This window comes from Chiloscyllium plagiosum, unplaced genomic scaffold (assembly GCF_037043375.1).
Source record: "Chiloscyllium plagiosum isolate Xiang-an unplaced genomic scaffold, Cpla_swu_hap1 HiC_scaffold_5, whole genome shotgun sequence".
Classification (NCBI taxonomy): domain Eukaryota; kingdom Metazoa; phylum Chordata; class Chondrichthyes; order Orectolobiformes; family Hemiscylliidae; genus Chiloscyllium; species Chiloscyllium plagiosum.
Window position 1 is genome coordinate 93,912,385 of NW_028270143.1, and position 15,391 is coordinate 93,927,775.

General features: G+C 42.7%; 1 protein-coding gene across 1 annotated transcript in view; it reads left to right on the plus strand.

The window, feature by feature from the left end:
- Positions 1 to 8,707: 8,707 nt before the first annotated feature.
- Positions 8,708 to 15,391, plus strand: part of jcada (junctional cadherin 5 associated a) — a 235,614-nt gene continuing 228,930 nt past the window's right edge. The window contains exon 1 of the mRNA XM_087987475.1: positions 8,708 to 8,900. The gene's annotated coding sequence lies outside the window, so the exon portion shown is untranslated. The remainder of the gene's footprint in view (positions 8,901 to 15,391) is intronic.

Below are 15,391 nucleotides of genomic sequence, written 5' to 3' on the forward strand. Positions count from 1 at the left end.
GAGTCTTTGAAAAGGACCAGATGTTAGGATTCACTCCTCTGAGATCCTAAGCTTTTTCCTAAACAGGTCCATAGGAAAATAGTACTCCTCAATGTTAACCCTTTCAGATCCATGTACCACAATTATGTTTTCCAGCACGGTACAGGAGCCGACCCAGAATGCTCAATCCACCCTCTTCTGCTTTGCCCTGCATACAGACTGCATAAAGCATATTGTATACAAGTAGCATCTGTTCAACAGAAAGCTGACCATACATTCCTGATGAGAAAACTTGTTCCCTTCTCCTCACCTTCTTACAAGGTTTCTGTTGGTATCAGGGCTGGTTTCTCACATTTATGTTTAATTGCCACATCATAGTAAGCTGTTGCGCCTATCGTTAATCTAATGAATTATATTGTATTGAATTTTTTTATCCAACTACATTCATGATATGATATGAATAATCCCTTGGTGTGAGGGTTCTGAGAATCAATACGACAAGCTGATATGCTACGCAGCAGAGGGTAATCTTGTGGTCATGATTAGAAGTGTAAAATCTCCCTGGTCTTAGAGTCCTCTTATTAATCATTTTGATGGCACAATCTTTTTTTTAAATGTCACTAAACATCATACAGCCGCTGCCACCCTCACCTACAGACACTACTGTTACACTTGCCCATAGGTCCCAGACCTCTCCCCGTTCCACTGTCGTCAAAACATCTCCGTTAACGTATCTTAGGTCTGGCAGTCAAAAATTCCATCAGGCAACATAAAATTGCAGATGATTGAGTTGTCGACAAGTTCATTGTTTGGTTTTGTTTTTACAGATGTTGGGGAAGCTCCTGACATCATTTTGCCATATTTGAACATGAACACTGTCCACACGCCTGATTTCTAAACATGACATTCATCCCTCGATCTGTCTGTGGGCCAGTGGGCTTGCCTTTCCCAAACTGAAAAATAAGGTAGCTTCCATGGATGCTTATTGTGGAGCTGGATTATATATGGCCCCCAATGGACGCACGGAAAAACCATGCAGATATTACCATGGAATAATATCCAGCTTATCGAACAGGGCCAAGCCAAATCAAAAGAGCTGCAGGACATCAAGAACATGAGGCAAAGTAATAACTAGAATAGGCAAAGTTACAATTAGAGTGCAACAAGGTGAACCATTTTGTCAGTCTTGGTGGTATGAAGCCTCACGAGACAGGAAAACTTTAAAACGACTAAGTCAGTTCTGTTTCTGAGGTTGCATCCAAGATGTCTCAACTCCAAGTATCAAAGGAATAGGTCAAGAATATCGTCATTGTAGAATTTCCTGAGAGAAGCATGACAAAACGTACAGATGAAATACTTGTAAGGAACAAGGCTAGAAAAATACAGTGGAATTCTTTTCTGGCCCAAACATAAGCAAATACATTCTGTCCAGCCAATTCACTCAGCCTTACCCTGTCAGGTCTGCCTGCTTTCTGCGCTGGCAGCTGTGGCTCAGTGGTTAGCACTGTTGCCTCATAGTGCTAGAGACCCAGGTTCGATTCCTGGCTTGGGTGATGTTGCAGAGTTTGCATGCTCCCCCCATGTCTGCGCGGGTTTCCACTGAATGCTCCGGTTTCCTCCCACATTCCAAAGAGGTGAAGTGGATTGGGCTGTAGTGTCCAGAGCTGTGCAGGCCAATGGGATTAGCCATGGGAAACAGGGATAGGGTAGACGGCTGAGCCTGGGTGGGATGCTGTTTGGAGTGTCAGAAACAAAAAAAACTGCAGATGCTGGAATCCAAAGTAGACAGGCAAGAGGCTGGAAGAACACAGCAAGCCAAGAGAACTTCTTCAAAGTGGCATCCTTTGAAAATCAGTGCAGACTTGATGGCCGAATGGCCTTTCCCTGTACCATAGGGATTCTACAATTCTAAACCAGTTATATACCTCAAAATATAGACCCAGTTCAAATGTGAGCAAACACAGAACCCTTTGCTGGTATTGGGGGATTGTAATGGGACTGGGGAGCAGAAATTCTGGATTTTCACTGGAACCTGTCCCTATGATTAACATAAAATGATACTAGCAGGACCCTTAAGTGTGCAATTATTGGCTGTTTGCACAGTATGTGTTTAATTTTTAAACAGATATGTTAGAGCAGGTGTAGAACCCACTTTGAGTGCAAATCTTGGAATCAAGAGGAGTATCAAAGTACTCCAGCACCTTTAACACTTCTCACCCACAGTACAGCTCAACGTTGATTCACAGTGCACCCTCCCTTCCCTCATCAACACTGTTCACCCTAATCCCTTTCAATACCATCACCCCCCCCACAACCCTGACCCCACAGACACAGCTCAGTCCACCACCCTGACACTTCTCACACCACCTCCTGCACCCACTCCCAGCCTGCCCACTCAAATGCCAACATAGCCGACCACACCTCCATGACATTCCTCTCTGAATGCTGACAGCAAGCCAGCACAACCACTGATGAAGGATGCTGGCCAAAGTATCTTCAATTAACCACAGAACCAGGAATGTCCAAATAATCACACCATTGCCAAAGTCAGTGCTCCTGGCACTGAACAATTTAGTGGCCAGAACATTCCACAATCGATTTCTCACAGACAAGCCAAAGACTGATGCATATATTCCTCCTTAACTTCTACCCTTTTGGATTAATTTCTCATTTCTACTCTGTATCTATGTATGTTAAGGTTATGATTAGATTAGATTAGATTTAGATTAGATTACTTTACAGTGTGGAAACAGGCCCTTCGGCCCAACAAGTCCACACCGACCCGCCGAAGCGCAAACCACCCATACCGCTACATTTACCCCTTACCTAACACTACGGACAATTTAGCATGGCCAATTCACCTGACCTGCACATCTTTGGAACTGTGGGAGGAAACCGGAGCACCCGGAGGAAACCCATGCAGACACGGGGAGAATGTGCAAACTCCACACAGTCAGTCGCCTGAGGCGGGAACTGAACCCGGGTCTCTGGCGCTGTGAGGCAGCAGTGCTAACCACTGTGCCACCGTGCCGCCCATCTTTTCCTATGATCTTTTCCTATGTTTCAGTTGCTAATAATTTCACTCTGTCTTTAACTTAAGACAGCCTGGTTAAATTGGCTTCTTTTAAAACAGAAGTACTTTCTGAATTGAGAAAAGATATTCATGAAAGAAAGGATCCTTGTAAGTTTACCTTATTGTGACCAACCAAGGGATGGGTTGAATAAGGAAGGGGAGCCAGTTCACCTCTCCTCGCCCAGTTCACAGAGAAATGGGGACCCTCAACCAGGGATTGGTTATAACAACAGTAATTTTCAAGTCATAACAATGTCAAATTTTGTAAATGGTTATGATTTATTCTGACAATTTAATTCCATAATGGAATGGAGTTGGGGTCTAGACAATAACTAATTAGTATTTTTACCTAGGTACAAGGTCCATGTGATTCACGTTTCCATTGAGATGGGCTTTGACAGGGACAAGGGCTTTGTCCAAGTTGGGCACCATTGGGCAGTGGGTTCCTGAGCAGGAGGGTTCCACTCTCATCTGAACCACCTATCACGGGCACTTCTTATGCTGGTGAAATGCAGGCGAGTTGTGGGTTTGTCATTAATTAACTGCTTCAGGCCAAAGGGCTGGTGTGCTGCCTGACTCTGGAAAAAAATTACAGGAGAGTGGTCAGGAATGGGTATGATCGCAGGCCACCATTCTGTCCAATTTCATGACCATTCTGCCTGCGTCCTCCTTGTGGAAGGCATTTTCTGTCCTGTGAAATTCCTTTCCTCAAAATGCTTTAGATTCTGGGCTGATTGAAATTTTTAGGACTTAAGATCAACAGATTATTATGAGGTAAGGGTAGCAGATGGCTAAAAGTAGGTAAATGGAGTTGAGCTACAGTTCAACCATGAACTAATTAATCAGCCGAGTGTGCTGAAGTGGCTGAATGACCAATTCCTATTCTAATGGTCCCACCTCCTGGAATTGTGCTTATCCTACAATTGTTTGCCTGAGTTCAGCTTCTAACTTTGGTTACTATCTTGAATTGTTTCCTGATCTAATCATTGTAACTTTGAGCTTCTGAAGTCCCTAAGATAAAAATGAAAGACTGCAAATAGTGGAAATGAAAAGAAAGTGCTGGAGATACAGTTGAATGGTTTGGATAGAGGCCGATTTTGATCCTCTTTTTCCTGGGGACTTCGATTTGGTTATTAATCAAAGGATGGTCATCGTAATTTTTGTTATTGGAGCAAAGTTCACATTATAATTCCAAATACCAGGGCTCGGATCTATAATCCTGTGCCCTCCCTGCCTGACATTGAATATGATCTGTCATGTTTTTTTGTATATTTCTCTTGTGTATACCCACCTTCTCAATTTTAACTCATGAAAGATAAACTTGGATAGGACTGTTTGGAAATGGTCGTCATTGCATTTTTAATTTGTCACAATGGGATGAATCCTATGTTTGTTTGGCTATGTATCAGTTTTTAAAAAAGGTCATGGAATTCTCAGCGAATTTTCTCACCATAATTTACAGAACTCCCCTCATTATCCACCTAACCCAACCTTATGATGTCCTTCACACACAGCTCTAGCCCCATTCTACCATTTGCCATATCTTGAACGATTCATCATTGTCGGGATATACCAGAACAGACTGGCATCTCTGGCACTGGTGCCTTCTTTGAAAGGCTATGTGCACCTAGACAAGCACAGCAGTCCAGAACTCAAAAGAGAAAATGCTGGAAAATCTCAGCAGGTCTGGCAGCACCTGTAAGGAGAGAAAAGAGCTGACATTTCGAGTCTAACTGACTCTTTGTCAAAGTTCAGAACTGCCCTCTACACTTTGTGATGTTTACCGCCAACCTGGCAGAGAAGGGAGAGTTGGTACTTGCTTTCTGTGCAGGGACCTAGAGAGCCTGCAGGATGGGATGTCTTCTTTCCCCAGAACCAGCAGCGAAGGCCATGACACCAGAACATGCCAGCTTGGTCCGAACCTGCCACCTGACTCAGTGTGGTATCAGACATCTGGAAGAGTTCCCAAACACTGTAGTAAGAAAGCCAGTGACTTTGTCCACTTCACCAATGTGTCACCATCTTCTCTCCAATATTGTGCACTCAGTCTATCACTGCCACAGTATCCCACCTCCCACCAAGGCACATGCTCTACCATTCTCACTGTTTTCTGCAACATTCACTATCACCTGCATTCACTATCACCCACCTTAATCTCCAATACTGCTAACCCTGTTACCCAAAGTAACAGCTGTGTCATCTACCTAATCTCCTTTAATCCGTGCCTCTCTCCCATTCCAGGAGGGAAATAGCCCACTGTCAGGCAGTAAGATTCAAATTTGGTGGCTGGATAAGAGGATACTGACTCTGAATACTCCAAATGGCTGACTCACCATGACCAAGCCTTGCTACCTGTGGATCTGCACGTCAAGGTCCCTCTGATCTTTTCTGGGTCTTACAATTAATATTGAAACCCCCTACCTTGTTAGCTCACCCAAAAGCATTACCTCTTACTTTACCAGGTTGTATTCCATTTGCCACAGCTCTGCCTAGTTAATCTCCTCCTGCAGCACACATCTATCCTCTACACTATTTACCACCTTACCCATTTTCATGGCATTGCAAACGTCTTATCATGTCCCTACATTTATGTCAAAGTTATTAAGGTACACCGTGAAGAACAAGGATCTAGATTAGAGTGGTGCTGGAAAAGCACAGAAGTTCAGGCAGCATCTGAAGATCCTGCACCTCAGATGCTGCCTGAACTGCTATGCTTTTCCAGCACCACTCTAATCCAGAATCTGGATTCCAGCATCTGCACTCATTGTTTTTACCATGAAGAACAAGGACCCCAGCACAAAGGCCGATGGAACCCTGTTGGAAATAGACTTCCAGTCACAGAGACATTCTCTGTAACATCACCCTCTGCTTCTTGTCACTCATTCAAATTTGAATCCATTATGTCACTTTGCCTTGAATCCCATGGGCTCTTATTTTCTTGATCCATTTGTCAGGAGGCACCTTGTCAAAAGCCTTGGTAACGTTTATGTAAACCATATCAAATGCATTACCCTCATCAATCCTTTTGGTTACCTCCTCAAAAGATTGGATGAACACAACCTTCCCTTTACAAATCCATGCCACCATTGATTAATCCAGGTTTCTTCTCCAGGTATATTTTGTCCTTTAGAATTCTTCCTCATAACTTTCCCACTATCAAGGTTAGACTGACTGGTCTGTAATTTTCTTCTCTATCCCTTCCTCCCTACTTTAATAATGGAACAGCGTTAGCTGTCCTCCAGTCCTCTGCCACTTCATCCAAAATGCTCCTTGTTTTCAAATCCATCGATGTTCCCTATCACTGTCACCACCTTCAGCCCCAGAATGCTCTGAGATATCTGAATGACGCTCATTCTGATATTTAGAATACTTTAGCTCTTAATCATTCCATCAGTGCTGGCCTGAGATTTAAGCCCTGAAATTCCCTTTCTTCTTCATCTTTTTGCCTCAATTTTGGATTTTAAAATGTCAGTTTAATAAACTCTTGGTCACCTGCCCACCTCCTTAAATTCTTCAACATATTCTGGATTTGAGAAAGCCCAGTAGCTTTCTGAAATAGCTATTGTTCATGTGTTTCCAAGTTAATCTTGCTTCTCTCAAACTGTTACATATGTACAATCTCCAATAGGAATCTCCAGTGATTATGGACAGAATTTAATGTTGGTAATGGGATCACAGCTGGAGAACCATTGAAAGTGTTGTGTTAGCTACTTTTAGGAAAGTCTGCAATTTAGATATCAATCTGGGACACAACTGGGCAGCAGTGGCCTTTCCCTGTGATCAATGAACCCAGCACCGGAAATTTCGCCATCTCCACGGTGTTGGCCAATCAGAGACTGACAGCTGTAAGTTACGAGGTTGGTGCTGCACCCACTGGAGTAATAACAGCATGTCTTGGCAAGTAATAAGGGTAGGGAGATGCCCTCCACCTTTCTTCCCTATGACACATCCCATGATCAGGCATTGAGTGCCTGACAATGAAAGACGCGAAGCCAGAAACAATCCTAACTTGCTTTGCCTATCATGTTTCCCACATGGCAAGTCCTCCACCAGCTGCTGGATGAAGAGCAGCAGGGGGTGGGATGGTACCCTTACAGGGGTAAATGTTTACCTACTTCGACTCTCCAGTTAGCAATGGTTCAGGAAAGCCATCGGTGATTCTTCCCATTCTGGATTTAATTCAGGACAGTGGTGGGAAGGCAATAGAGACCCCAGACATGACTCTCCTGCCCATTAACAACTCCACACTTCATCCTCCAACCCAGAGGGAAGGTATTAAATTCTGTCCCCAGTTTATGAGCGATGACTAATATTGTCCTTTCCTCATCTAGAGACACTGGTGGCCATTGTAATGTTCACCAGCTGTTTCAGCTGTGAGCAGTCCAGACCAGTGGTGGAATCTGAGACATTCTTGGTCTGGGTGGCACTGTATACTAACCAACTGAAGCCTGAAGTGAGAAAGATTCATGAATTTGTTGTAAGATCAAATTTAAATAAAAAAGCATGAAGCAGAACATCTGCTTTAAATTTCTCCTGTTGTTATGTTACTTCTTCGAAAACAAACATCTGGAAATTTGTCTTTGAACTCATTTCCCTTTTTTTTGTGTTTATTTCCTGGCAATTTGTAGCTGGTGTCTCACAGCTGTACTATTTATAACCCCAAGTGACTAGATTTGTTTCTGCTCTGGGACTAGTACCTCATACACTTGTGTGAGGTGTGGACAATTAGCTTGGAGCTACTTTCAAAACTCCACTGCTTCAGCAATCCACTCTGATCACAGGGCCAATCTCACACATTTCAAATTTTCGTTTCTGGATGTGCACTGTGCTATATCTTTTAAACATCTCTTTGAGCTCTCAGCTATTGTCTTATTGCCAGCCCTTTTAAGTATTCAGCACGTCTTGCATAAACAGCCGCAGGTGATAGTCGCGCCTGCTCTGTTTTGCCATATGCAGTTTGTCTGGACTACTAATAAGTTCAAACTGTTCTGGATGCGCTCAGTTTAAAAAAAAAGGCAAACTGGCTAACTCACATTGAAAGTGCGCATTGTAACAAAATCTATTGACATTAGATACTTCAGGCAAACTGACTGAGACAGTAAGAGAAGAAGCACAAACATAGCAAATGAAGACTGACTTTCTGTTTTAAAAACACTTAATAATATTCTCCATTTGATTATTTCCTCTCTTTGATACCTGTGCTTGTTTTCAATGAATAAACCTGGAGTTATTTAATTTAAAGGTTATAATTTAATACTTGATATTACTGAAGTGGAAAAGCCTTTTTATCCACATGATATCGCATTGAGTATATTTCTGCTCAGCATCAAAGTTATACTTTACACTAGTCTAAAAGCCTGCTCAACAGATTAGCCTGTTATGCTACCACATCTGTTAGAGTGTAGAATGGACGCCCTTTCTTGTGCTGAATCTAGCTTTAAATTCCACACATGCCTTTGATTTACTTGAGAACGCAGGAGTATGTTATCTTAGTGCTCTGGAATTTTCCACCATTACTTAGAATATTGGCTTGGACATCATTGTAGCAGACTTTCAAAGTTGAATTGTGAGCAAGGCAAAAGGGCTGCGAACGTTCTGAGCTTTTTGTTGTTCTTCTCATTAGGCTCAAAGAATTTCATCAATGGGACGATTTTAACTTGCTCTTCCCTAATACATGGAACCCTGTGGTTTTAAGGCTGCAACATTCAGTCATCCCAGCACAGAGTATCACTTTCCATCAACTACAAGCTTGGGATTTGCTTGATGCATAACAGATAACAGCAGGGAGACTATCAGCTGCTGCTGTCCCAGCTGTGGAAAGAAATTATCATTCTTAATTTCCTGTGAGGTAGGTCTTTTACTTGTGTTTTAAGGTCCTAATTACGTTAATTGCTTTGTAGGTAACTACACATGGAGGGTAATTTTTTTAGCAGGTGTGAAGCTCCCGGATGTCTACGGTTACAGACAGCTCTCTGCATGGGCTGACCTTTTCGCAACCGGAGCTGGTAAACAGATTTAGTGCCACACTTTGATTGAACTCTAAAGCAAACATCATGTCAGGCTTGTCATATTGTGGTTGAAGATGGGTTAGGTGCTTGTATAATTTTTTAGTGCAATGCCCAAAATGAGGTGCTCTTCTTTTTGTGTGTGACTTATCACCAGTTCTAACCATGGTTCAGAGGGTCCACTGTAAAGAAAAATGATTTAATTAATGTAGTTGTATGTGTATACACACCCTGTATAATTGTTAGGAGCTCATGCTGTTTTTATTTACTGTTCTAAGAGGCACTGCTGGAGACTACATTTTTGACGTTTATTTCTGTTTCCATGCTTCTGTATTTTTGAATTTCAGTGCATTTTATGAATGATTCTGTTGTGTCTCCTGGTGGATCACTCAACTATGCACCATGTGGTGAATATCTCAGCAACACAGATCTGAATCAGATCAGAAAAGGTTTGATCAGCTCTCAACCAGAGCAGCAATGACATGAGATAAGGAGGACTAAAGACCACCAGGATTCTCAAATCTGGTTATTGATTAACCAGAGGGCACATTTCTCCCTGTTCTTCATGTAATAAAACTATTACCTCCAGAGATACAATCATCAATGGAAAACTGGGTCTTGGAAACAAATACGTCATTTGTTAAATGTTGAGTACATTGCTTCTTCCGTGTATTAATTATCTCTGTTTAATGCTTTAATCGCAAAGCCAGACTCTGCTAGGAATGCACATCAAGTCTATCCATAAAGAAGAAGGGAGGCTAGTTAATGTTGCAGGCGGTCGGGCCCTTTGACAGTTCTGATTAATAAGCCATGAACTGAAGGAGTCAACTCCAGCACATAGACTGAGCTCACTGTCATCAGTCCCAGAAAATGTCACAAGTGACACATCGACCAAATGATGTAATTCAGAATGATGTCATCTGGCTGAATAGGCACCAGAGACAGATCAGTTCCGCGGCCAAAACGGCTGTGGTTTGTTGGCAAGAGAAATGTGAAATGCGAAGAATTTGCAATGTAAAGTGCCACAATAGACTGGTTGCTAACTTATTGTTTATTTCTTTACAAATATTAGCAGACATGCATTTTCTGTCTTTAGAACAGATTTACAACAGTCCACAACTTGCCTTTTAATCTCTCAGTTCTACAAAAGAACATTGTTTTTGTTACAGGATGTCTTGTTAATTATATAGATGGAAAAAGACACAAAATAACCAGGGATCCAGAACAGCTGACGGATACAGCAGGTGTGACGACTTTAGGGAGATTCTGTCTTAGGTTAAAATGATGGTATTGAGGAGGTTTGGAAGTTCTGAACTAGTTTTCATTAGCTGGTATGAATAATAAACTGAGAGATCATTGCCCTACTTTGGTCCAATGGTCCTTCTGATCACAATTTCCACATTATTTACTGTTCAAATTTCCTTTTCCATTTTTTGTCAAGTAATGGATTGCTGTGTTCTGAACGCAGGACTGATCTGGTTATTACGTAATCACCACAGAACATCACTTTAGATAGTTGTGCATCAGTTTTAAACTTCTTGACTGTTTGTTTTCGAGGGAAGTGGGCATTGTTGATAAGATCAATCTTTCTTGCTGATTCCAGTTGTGCCTGAGAAGGTGATCGTCATCTTTCTCCTTGAAGCACTGCACTCTGTGGGGGTGAAGATGCTCCCGTGATGCTAATGAATAGAGGTTTTCAGGATTTGAATCTTGTGAGAATGAAATATCTTTGCAGTTTGGGTCCTTTAAACACTAGTAAAACCTAAAGCTGTCACAGAGCATTAAGAAAGTGTTTGTACTGCAGACTTTTGTTGGATATGAAATCCAGTATGGGTTAGAAAATAAAATTTGCATCTGATCATGCCATTCTACATAGGACATAGAACATTACAACGCATAACAGGCCCTTTGGCCTCGATGTTACACTGACCTGTGGAACCAATCCGAAGCCCATCTATCCTACACTATTCCATTATCATCCATATGTTTATCCAAAGACCATTTAAATGCTCTTAAAGTTGGTGAGTCTACTGCTATTGCAGGCAGTGCGTTCCACGCCTCTACTACTTTCTGAGTAAAGAAACTACCTCTGACATCTGTCCTACATCAGTCACCCCTCAATTTAAAGCTATGTCCCCTCAAGCTAGCCATCCCCACCCAAGGAATAAAGCTCCCACTGTTCACCCTATCTAACCCTCTGATTATCTTATATGTCTCAATTAAGTCACCTCTCAACCTTCTACTCTCTAATGAAAATAGCCTCAAGTCCCTCAGCCTTTCCTCATAAGACCTTCCCTCTATCCAAGAAAATCTTCTCTGCACCCTTTCCAAAGCTTCCAATCCTTCCTATACTGTGGTGACCTGAACTGAATGCAATACTCCAATTGCAGCCTCTCCAGAGTTTTGTACAGCTGCAGCATGACCTCATGGCTCTGAAACTCAATTCCTCTCCCAATAAAAGCTAACATACCACATGCCTTCTTTACAACCCTATCAACCTGAGTCACAACTTTCAGAGATCTATGTACATGGACACCGAGATCTCTCTGCTCATCTACACTACCAAGAATCTTACATTACACCAGTATTATTTATCCCTGTTGCTTCTTCCAAAGTGAATCACCCACACTTTTCCGCATTAAACTCCATTTGCCACCTCTCCGCCCAGCTCTGCAACTTATCTATGTCCTTCTGTAACCTGCAACATCCTTCAGCACTAGCTACAACTCCACCAACTTTAGTGACATCTGCAAACTATCTAACCCATCCTTCTATGCCCTCATCTAGGTCATTTATACAAATGACAAACAGCAGTGAACCCAAAACAGATACTTGCAGTACACACTAGTAACTGAACTCCAGGATGAACGTTTCCCATCAACCACTACACTCTGTCATCTTTCAGCTAGCAAATTTTTGATCCAAACCATTATATCACCCCCAATCCCATGCCTCCGTATTTAGGGCAATAGCCTACTGTGGGACACCTTATCAAACGCCTTAATGAAATCCATATACACCACATCAACCACTTTGCTCTCATCCACCTGTTTGGTCACAATCTCAAAGAACTCAATAAGGTTTGTGAGGCATGACTTACCTTTCAGAAAACTGTGTTGACTATCCATAATCAACTTATTCCTCTCAAGATGATTATAAATCCTGTCTCTTATAACCTTTTCCAACACTTTACCCACAACTGAAGTAAGACTCACTGGTCTATAATTTCCAGGGTTGTCTCTACTCCCTTTCTTGAACAAGGGGACAACATCTGCTATCCTCCAGTATTCTGGCACTATTACTGTAGACAATGACGACATAAAGATCAAAGACAAAGGCTCTGCAATCTCCTCACTGGTTTCCCAAAGAATCCTAGGATAAATCCCATCCAGTCCAGGGGACCTATCTAATTTCAAACTATGTTGTTAGTGCCTATGTGGGCCTCTCCTTCAAGGATCCCCAAAACACAAAATAAGACATCATGAACCCTGGTACCTGGGAAGCAAGATACCAACCACGAGTCTCTCTTGTTCCCACAGAACCTCTTATCTGTCCCCCTAACTATGGAATCCACAATGACTAATGCATTGCTCCTCTACCCCCTTCTCTTCTGAGCAAAAGGGACAAACTCTGTGCCACAGACCTGTACCCCACAGCTTATCCCTAGTAAGTCCACCCTCCCCAGCAGTGTCCAAAACAATTTACTTGCTATTGAGTGGAACGTCCACAGGGGTTCCCTGCACTGCCTCTCAGTTCCATTTCTGTCCCCTGACTGTAAGCCATCTGCCTTTTTCTTGCATCTGAGGTGTGAGTACCTCCCTGTGACTCCTCTCAATAACCCCCTCCACCTCCCGAATGATCCGAAGTTCTTCCAGCTCCAGCTCTAGTTCCCTAATGCGGGTTTCGAGGAGCTGGAATTGGGTGCACTTCCTGCAGATGAAGTCAGCAGGGACACTAGTGGTGACCCTTACCTCCCACATTCTGCAGGAGGAACATTCAACTGCCCTAACCTCCATTCCCACTATTCTAAATTCCCAAAGAGACTGTAGAAAAATAAAGAACAAAAAAAGACTAGTTATTTTACCAATCTGGCACACAGGACGTTTTTTTGGTTATACGAGGAGGATGGGTGGGAGACACTACCTAAGTAGTGTTTTGGATAATGCAACCACCCAAATATATTATTTCACTGACTCAGCAGTCCCGAGTCTGCTCCTGCTCAGTGTGTGCTCCGCCTATTCATGAGACAGGTTATTAAAGCAGTCACTCACCATCTCAGCAGCCCCTTGATGATGTTCCCACTCTTCCTGCTGCTGAAACAGACCATAGTAATAAGAGATATTATGATATCATTTTGAATGTATAGCTAAATTTCAACAACTACAATTATCTCAGCAGGGGTATTCTGAGTTCATAATTTGATTGATAGCTTAAAGAGACTATTAAATGATTAACTGTCTTGGCATGAGTTTAAAGGAAATTTACCGCAGTTGTTGGAAATCTGAAATCAACACAGAGAACACTGGAGAAACTCAACCAGCCTAGTGGGATCTGTAGACACTGGAACAGATTTGATGTTATGAGTCTGATATGACTTTTCTTCAGAACTCCAGTTTAATACACTGCTGGGAGTGCATCAAACAGTACAGCCCTTTGATACTGTAATGTGTACAGTACTACCTGTACTCAATCAGCCTTTGCTTGTTAAATTCAAAACATGATGTTAGGAAGCATGGATTGGGAGCAATTGTTCCATGGTAAAGGCACTATAGACATGTGGAGACTGTTTAAGGAACAGTTGTTGCAAGTGATGAATAAATATGTCCCTCTGAGACAGGCAAGAAGTGGTAAGATAAAGGAACCTTGGATGACGAGAGCGGTAGAGCTTCTTGTCAAAAGGAAGAAGGTAGTTTACGTAAGGTGGAGGAAACTAGGGTCAAGCTCAGCTCTACAGGATTACAGGCAGGCGAGGAAGGAGCTCAAAAATGGTCTGAGGAGAGCCAGGAGGCGGCACGAGAAAGGCTTGGCAGAACGGATTAGGGAGAACACAAAGGCATTTTACACTTATGTGAGGAATAAGAGAATGGTCAAAGAAAGAGTAGGCCCAATCAGGGATAGCATAGGGAATTTGTGTGTGGAGTCTGAGGAGGTAGGGGAAGCCCTAAATGAGTTTTTTGCTTCTATCTTTACGAACGAAACGAACTTTGTAGTGAATGAAACCTTTGAAGAGCAGGTGTGCATGCTAGAATGGATAGAGATAGAGGAAGCTGATGTGCTGAAAATTTTGTCAAACATTAAGATTGACAAGTCGCCAGGCCCGGACCAGATTTGTCCTCGGCTGTTTTGGGAAACGAGAAATGCAATTGCTTCGCCACTTGCGAAGATCTTTTCATCCTCGCTCTCCACTGGAGTCGTACCTGAGGACTGGAGAGAGGCAAATGTAATTCCTCTCTTCAAGAAAGGAAACAGGGAAATCCCCGGCAATTACAGACCAGTAAGTCTCACGTCTGTCGTCTGCAAGGTGTTAGAAAGGATTCTGAGGGATAGGATTTATGACCATCTGGAAGAGCATGGCTTGATTAAATGCAGTCAACACGGCTTTGTGAGGGGCAGGTCATGCCTCACAAACCTTAACGAGTTCTTTGAGGATGTGACTAGAAAAGTTGATGAGGGTCGAGCTGTGGATGTGGTGTATATGGACTTTAGCAAGGCATGTGATAAGGTTCCCCATGGTAGGCTCATTCAGAAGGTCAGGAGGAATAGGATACAGGGGAACTTAGCTGTCTGGATACAGAATTGGCTGGCCAACAGAAGACAGCGAGTGGTAGTAGAAGGAAAATATTCTGCCTGGAAGTCTGTGGTGAGTGGTGTTCCACAGGGCTCTGTCCTTGGGCCTCTATTGTTTGTAATTTTTATTACTGACTTGGATGCGGGGATTGAAGGATGGGTCAGCAAGTTAGCAGATGACGCAAAGGTTGGAGGTGTCATTGACAGTATAGAGGGCTGTCTTAGGCTGCAGCGGGACATTGACAGGATGCAGAGATGGGCTGAGAGGTGGCAGATGGAGTTCAACCTGGATAAATGCGAGGTGATGCATTTTGGAAGGTTGAATTTGAAAGCTGAGTACAGGATTAAGGATAGGATTCTTCGTAGTGTGGAGGAATAGAGGGATCTTGGTGTGCAGGTACACAGATCCCTTAAAATGGCCACCCAAGTGGACAGGGTTGTTAAGAAACCATATGGTGTTTTGGCTTTCATTAACAGGGGTATTGAGTTTAAGAGTCATGAGATCTTGTTGCAGCACTATAAAACTTTGGTTAGACCGCACTTGGAA